The following is an 8,725-nucleotide window of genomic DNA, read 5'->3' on the forward strand; positions in this document are numbered from 1 at the left end:
AACGTAAGATAATTTTTACGAATAAATTAAGTAATAAGTCTGCCCAAAAATGATTGATTTTTCAAAGAAATATTTTTAGTGTGTTTATAGCAAACTTAAACCAGAATGCGTATACGTATGTGTGTATAACAGTCACTAATCACTTCTAAATATTAAAAATCAACGATGTAACATTAATGCATTACTGTTTTACTATTTTATCGAAAGTGATCGAGATGCGCTAATTGCGTAATTCAAATTTTATGACACTTAATAGTTTTTCCAAAACACATTATAGTTATGCATCCTTTTATTAAAGTTTTGTTTTTCTTCAACACTTAAAGACCGTATCTCGGAGACACTGCTGAAAATAATCTTTTAAAAAAGCGAATTTAAATATCAGATAAATTTGACCAACATGACCAGAAATACTACAACCGCCTTCATGAATAAAAAGAATCAAACATGGATAAGGTTACAGAGATTTGGTTGCGTATTCAATATTTGAAAAAGTTTAGACTCTTTATTCAAAATTAAAAGCCTAGAATATGACCGTAATGCAAGTTTCGGAATTCAACAACAAATTCTATACATCATTTTCACCTACCTAGTGCAGGAAAAAAAACTAAATTTAATAAAATTTGCAAATTAAAACAATTTCGAATTGTTCTCTATTCGTACAAAAACTCACCAGCAATTTTTTAAAAATCAAAAAAATCAAGTAGTTCTTTAACCTGTATGCAATCGCAAAAATAAATCAGTTTTGTCTTTGATCTAGATGAAAAACACGACAATGCTCCTTTAAACTGTAAATAACATGAAGACAGCCTACGGGTAAAACACAAGTGTATATACCATTACATGTAATACCATAAAGTATTTAATCCTCATCCGTACTTGTAAATGCAAAACTCTGGATTCTCTTTGATATTTACCTGAGAGATCATAAAAGACAAATCTAACAAGACTGTCAAAGGTGTTTGCAAAAAAATGAAACACAATTAAAAGATTTTTTTGTAAACGAGTAACAAATTAAATTGAACAAATTGAATTAAGAAATTTGACCGAATGGATGAAATAAACTTTTTAAAAAATCAGTGCACATCTTTCTAATGGCGAAAAACACGCATATAGAGTTACGTAGATGAAAAAGAAAAAGTATCTTAATGATAATTATGATGTCAGTTTCATAATTTCAAGGATTATAACTATATAAATTAAAACAGATTTATTAATTTTTATCCTTAAATTAAATTCTGAAATACACAGTCATGGCTCTGATCCTTGACAGTTCAGCGAACAATATTACATGAAATGCACGATTCTATTAATCGAAAACAAAGGTGAAAGATTCAAATTGTAAAATCAGCCGCTGGACGTTAAATAGTAACCAATCAATAAACGACGATACATGTTTTTTCTAATCATTTATTGATAATAAAAGATCTTTGAATGTAAAAGTATGATAGAAATACCTTTAATTTATTGTAATATAATATTTTTTTTTATCAAATGAAAATTTTTATAAAATGCTACTGGTTATTAGTAACCGTCAGTTCATTGCGATATTTCATAGCTCTTTTACAAATTCCGAAAAATAATAAAGAAAAATAAATGTTCCCATGGGAAAAATATATGTTCCCATGGGAAGAATAAATGTTCCCATGGGAAGAATATATGTTCCCAATGGAAAAAGATGTTCCCATGGGAAGTACAATTAGTTCCCTTGGGAAATTTAGAATTTCCCATGGGAAGAAAATATTTACTAATGTTCCCATGAGAAACTGTAGTTCCGATGGGAACTTTAAAATTCCCACTGGAAAAGTACTTTTTCCGATGGGAACTCTAAATTTTCCCATGGGAACTTCTAATATTCTCATGGGAATTTTTAAATTTCCCATGTGAAATGTACTTTTAATCAGCTGTAGTGACAACAATGAAAACAGTGACATGTTGGGACATATGGGGAAATTATCTATCACTTGGCCAGAAATTATTTTTGTTATCTTGTAAAACAACAAAGTCAGATTTGCCAATTCTGGAATTGCAAATTTGTCCTTCACAGTGTTGATATATCAATTTATTGTCAAAAAGAAATCAATGTGTAATAATTTAACAATAACGTTAACTTAATGTAGCAGTAGTTTCATTCTTATAATTGTATAAATGTATGTGAAGTTAGCGGCCGGTTCGTTATTCGTTATTCGGTATTCGGTATTCAATATCCAATCGATATTCAAATTTTCTTAATTGAAAGTAATAAAAATAAAGATATTCATTCATTGAGTGAAAAAGAGATGTAGGGAATAGTTTCGTGACCCCTTTAAGTTATCGTAAATTCTCGTGACATATATATTTTTATCAACAAAATGCAATCGAAATTAAAACATGATACCTTAAAAAACAAAAACTAACGGACACTCTAGTAATATTTAAAAATATGAAGAAAAAAAAAAACAACTATGGAAAGCTAAAAAACAATATTTTAGATTGGTGGCCTTGAGCTGTTTTCTGCTTTTTGGTCGAGTTGTTGTCTCTATGACATATTCCCCCTATCCATTCTCAATTTTATTGATATTCAAATATATTCTGATAAAAGAGCACAGGGCGTCCATAACATGTAATACTCCCTTAGACTATGTATATATACTGATCGTATCAAAAGGATTTCCCACAAAAATGCCCTTCTTCGACATATACGGAGGGCTTAAAGCGTCACCTTTAAATAAAGAATCGTCGAAAATTCAGGTAAAAGGGCACAGGGCGTTGCCTCTCACTTCCTGATCTCTCAAACTTCATAGTATTATGCATATAGTTAGTAAATATGTAGATATGACATTAATAGGAATTCGGATAAACATCTTGTCTTCTCTGTTTACGGAGGGTTCAAAGTGCTAGTTTGATATTCAAAAAATATAGTGTAAACCTATCGGAGACAGCTTAAATGACGATAAGACAACCCTGGTCTTTCAATGTCCATTGATACATGTTGTGGTTATCATCTTAACTTTTGTAATTGCGCTTGCGTCTCTGAAACGAGACAATAACCATAGAATGCACATCCGATAATATGCTTAAAGTCGACGTCTTCTTATATTTAATTGAAGATAGTTGTATACAAATATTCATTAGTTAGACACAACACGGATAAGGGCGAATTTAAAATCCATTGTAACAACAAAAATAAGAATTCTTAGATTTGAAAACATATCGATTGAAAATAAACTCATCAAAGATACCAGGATTATATAATACAAAAGACTCGTCAGTGACAGTTGAGTGCAGACCAAGCATTACATAAAGTAAACGCACGTTAACGCCGCGTGCAGATATTTTGTTTGTTAACTTCAATTTTCTCGTTTACTGGTAAACGCGCGTTTATTAGTAAATGATAACGCGGTCGAAATGGTAATTTCTAATGTCTACCCGAGTAAAAAAGTTTACTCTGTGTCCGTTTAGTCAGTAGTAAACGGGCGTTTAATACAAATTTCGCAAGTTTATTTTTTACGTGCACATGAAAGTAAACGGGAGTTTACTACAAATGGCGCAAGTGTATTTTTTTTGCGTGCACTTGAAAGTAAACGCACGTTTACTTTTCGCGTTAACTAATGGTGTTAATCATGAAATTAACGTCGTGTATATGTGTACATTTCTTTATTTTGTTGAAATGACTTTTAACTTAATATTTTACGTATATGTAAAGCGTAACAATTCAAAAACACTTTTAATTCGAAATATCTAAAAGGAAAACTCTCTTTACTTGACATTTTTTGTATCATGCTGATAGCTACCAATAAGAACAAACCCCAAGTGTTAGCACTCGTTTTATTAATTCATCTCGTTTTTGAAGTACCGCAAGGGAAACAACCTAAATCTAATAATACAAAATTTATTGTGGAAACTTGTCAACAAAGCGCACAAATACTCGGCATTTCTTTTATATTACTAATGGTACACATATTACTGATTCTTGGTTGCATTGAAATAAATCCAGGTCCGTCCGACTACGAACCATCAACAGATAGTTCTATCATTAGGACGACTTCTAAATTTTACGATTTGTTCTCGAAATCATTATCGTTCCTACATCTAAACATCCAGAGTTTAGCTCCTAAGTTAGATCTAATTGCAGCTGAATATGAAGAATTCGATATATTAGCATTTACTGAGTCTTGGTTAAATATTAGTCATACTGACGATTCAATAAACTTGTTAAACTTTCATAGTCTTTTCCGTCGTGACAGAGGTCCTCAAAAACTGGGAAGGGGAGTGGTAGTGTATGTCAAAAATAATTTGAATGTACGACGCCGCCCAGATTTAGAATTTGACGAGCTTGAAGCCATTTGGTTAGAGCTTAAATTACAAAACAAAAAATTCTTATTTGTTTTTTTTTACATTCCCCCGAATAGTGGACACGAAACATGGGATAAAGTTGAAACAAGCTTAGATATGGCCTTAAATGACAACAAAGACAACATTATAGTCTCAGGGGATTTCAACGAGAACCAACTAAACATCTCTAATTCTTAAATCAAAGCTCTACTAAACCAGTTCAGCCTAACCCAAATGATAGATGAACCAACACATTTTACCGAAAATTCTACTTCACTGATATATCTAATAATGACAAGTAACGTAAATGAGATTTCGTATTGTTGTGTTGGTCCACCGTTGACTGACCAAATTCGATATCACTGCCCAGTTATTGGCTTTTTTAACTTCTTAAAAACTCCACTTAAGGCTTTTAAACGTAAAATATGGTTATATAACAAAGGCGATTATGATATATTTAGAAATAATCTAGGTGAAGCGGACTGGGACAGGTTAATGGCATCTGACGGCGTAGACGAAGTAACCGAGAACATAACAAAAACGATACTTCAAGCAGCTGCCCTAAGTATCCCCAATAAAATTATTACAGTTCGGAAAAACAGTCCTGTATGGTTAAAAAATGATATTAAAAAAGTTATTAGGAAAAAGGATAGAATTCGTAGAAAGGCAAAACAATTCAATAAACAATCTGACTGGAATAAATTTTAAAAAATAAGAAAAAAAGTCACTGGACTTGTTAGGAAAACTAAAGAAGATTATAATAATAACCTTGTACACAAAATTATGAATGGTCATCCGTCTAGCACAAACTGGTGGAAAACAGTTAAACAATTTTCTGGTATTAAGCCTAGCGATAATGGAACACCACCCATTGAAAGAAACGGAACATTAATTTTTGATGATATTGAAAAGGCAAATGAATTTAACTCTTACTTTGCTTCACAATCTAATTTAGACGACGCAGAGGCCGATAACCTAAGTAACCTTTACGCTGCTGTTAACAACTTAAACGAAATTGAATTAAATGAAACAGAAATTGAGGATGCCTTGAATGTTCTAAATCCTTCTAAAGCATCTGGATTTGACATGTTAAATCCAAGGTTATTACAAGAAGCTTCATCGGGTATAAAATATCCTCTTTGCAAATTATTTAATACACTGAATTTCCGAGTCAATGGAAAAAAGCTAATGTCATACTTGTCCTTAAAAATAGTTCGACAAACGAAGTTAAAAATTACCGACCTATCTCTCTTCTTAGTGTCTTATCAAAATGTATGGAACGCTGTATTTATAAAAATATTTATAATTACTTAAGACAGAATAATATTTTAACACATAACCAGTCCGGCTTCACCAGGGGGGGGCCTGCTGTAAATCAGTTATTAGATATTTCGAATGATTTTGGAAAAGCTTTGGATAGTGGCAAAGAAATACGTGTTGTGTTCTGTGACATAAGTAAGGCATTTGATAGAGTTTGGCATGAAGGTCATCTCATTAAATTACAGCGATATGGTATATCTGGAAACTTACTTAAATGGATAGAAAATTATTTGAATGGAAGTTCTCAAAGAGCAGTTATAAATGGTTCAAATTCTGACTGGTTGTCCACTTATGCTGGTGTTCCACAAGGTTCTATATTAGGTCCTCTTTTGTTTTTGGTATTTATTAATGACATAGTCACTGATATCAAAGCCCAAATTAAGCTTTTTGCTGACGATACAAGTCTATATTTAACTATTGATAATCCAGTAGGAGCTGCCAAAATTCTCAATAGCGATTTGAACAAAATTCACGAATGGTCCCAGGAATAGCTTGTAAAATTCAATCCTAAGAAAACTGAAACCATGATTATTTCCTGTAAAATGCAAAACCTTATCACCCACCTTTGAAAATGAATAACGAAGAATTACACGTAGTTGAAAAGCACAAACATTTAGGAGTATTATTTTCTAATAATGGTTCATGGAATGTACATGTTGATTATATTGTACAGAAATTTTACAAAAGACTTAATATTTTAAGAAAAATAAAACACACTTTAGACAGAATGACCTTGGAAAGAATATATATATCGTTTATAACAGATATCATTGAATATGCTGATATTATCTGGGATTCAGGAAATCAAATTTTAATGAATAAACTCGAAAACATCCAGTTGGACGCCGCTCGTATAGTTATAGGGGGGGACCAAACTCACAAGTACTTCGATGTTATATAAAGAAACCCAATGGAAGAAACTTTCAGATCGAAGAAGTAACCACAAAATAATACTGCTTCATAAAATTGTCAATTACAAAACCCCAAAATATTTGCAAGAGTTTTTGCCTTGATATGTCAGTGGTCGACACGACCACAGTACAAGACAATGTAATAATCTATTAGAGGTGAAAACCCGTACAAAACTTTATTCAGATTATTATCTTCCGTCTTCCATCAAATTATGGAATCATCTACCATTAAGTGTAAGAAATTGTGAATATCTCTCTGTATTTAAGAAACATATTTGTAATCAGCACGATCGAGTCCCTTTATACTTTTATGCTGGATGTCGAAAAGGCCAAATCCTTCATGCGCGACTAAGAATGAATAGTAGTTCCTTAAACTGTCACTTGTTTCCAAGAAACTTAGTTTCTTCTCCTCACTGTCGCTGTGGTGACTTGGAAACTAATTCACATTTTTTATTATTTTGCCCATTATATTCGGACATATGACAAGAAATGATAATATCATTTGGAAGCCTACAATTAACAGTACCAATGGACACCGACTTACTATTAAACGGCTCAAATATGATTTCAATTGAAGAAAACATTAGTTTATTTCTCATGGTACAAAGGTTCATTATTAAATCTAAAAGGTTTACAAACTAATAATTCACACAATTTACCTGTAAGCATTTCATCTTATCAGTTGCATTTTTCTTTTCTTCTTCATTTCATTATGTTATGTAACTCAACTGACATTATCAATATTTTTCATTATGTAACAGAGCATGTATTTTTGATTTATTTGAGTATATTGTGTCTAATTTAACAAGGAGGCAGATTGACATAAGCACTTGTTGCTTGTTTCTGAATCCTTCTGTGAATTTAAATATATATTGTAATGGTATAATTCATAATAAAATATTGTTTACAGCAATTCGAAATATTAACATTTATTAATTGCAAAAATGAGTTCCAATTACTTTGATTAGTGGATTTTCTATATTTTCTTTTTCATAAGTTATATATATATTGTATATTGATTCACAAAAATGTTTAAGATAATTACGCAAAAATTAAATACTGCAAAACTTTATGGACATGTAAAATTATGTTTGATACAGTATTATGAGTAAGTGGTCAACATTCTTTACGGCAGATTTAATTGGGGCATGCTTCATAAAATTAAACAAACGACACATCATACAATAATGTTGTTCCATGCCGTAGAATACATCTATTCATCTAAAAAGTTAACTAGTGGTCAATTTATATAGAGATACATTTATACAGTTTATAATAAAAAAAACTCCAATCAGCTTTAATTTGAAATAATGTTCAATAGAACTGAATTAAAAGTGTAATTTCAAAACTAAAAACAATAATTTCAATGGAAAATCAGCGCACGACGCACATTCAAATTATTTATATATTTCACAATCTCGCAGTTCATTACCGAAACAAGTTAAATAAATACGTGCATTATTCCTTGTCACAGAATTACCATGATTAGGTGCATGAAAATCAAAAGAAAATGAAATAGTGCATTTGTGTTTGTGAATTTCCATGGTTACATCACGCGTTGGGATGAGACTTTGTATTGGTGGGAGGGGGATCTTTTTTCATCGTGAACAAAGGGTCAAATATTTAATACCCATTCTCTATAACCACTTAAATTTTGTTTTTGGCACACATTGCTGAAAATGGGCTGAGATGTAGATCCTAATAGCCTTATTATATTGCAGAAAGCAATCTGCTACCAACACTTTTTACTGAATTTCATGTTAAAACTCCTTGTAGTATAATAAATTCATTGTGATTAGATGATAATTTTGTTCTCAGATTTGGGTTGCCTGTTGTTTGAAGTTGTGTCTTGTCATGATATTGATAATATTGTAATTTGTGAAAACTATTTACTTGAACTAATCAATCGTGAATATATAGTAGACAGCGAACGGTAAAACGTATAATACCATCCAATCTAGCAGTTCACGATGATTAATCTTAGAAAGCAAAACCACCGTTTGAAGGAGCAACAGGTTCATCGTGTTTTCATGGCAAGAAGCATTGTACTTTCCATTGGCCCAGGTTAGTATAGCTCAAATTATTTACAATGTAATTGCATCATTTCCTTTTATCTACATCTACATAATACTTCTTAACTTCAACATGTTGAAGATTACAAAATGACATCATTATATTTCTAA

The sequence above is a fragment of the Mytilus californianus genome, unplaced genomic scaffold (assembly GCF_021869535.1).
Source record: "Mytilus californianus isolate M0D057914Y unplaced genomic scaffold, xbMytCali1.0.p SCAF_9, whole genome shotgun sequence".
Classification (NCBI taxonomy): Eukaryota; Metazoa; Mollusca; class Bivalvia; order Mytilida; family Mytilidae; genus Mytilus; species Mytilus californianus.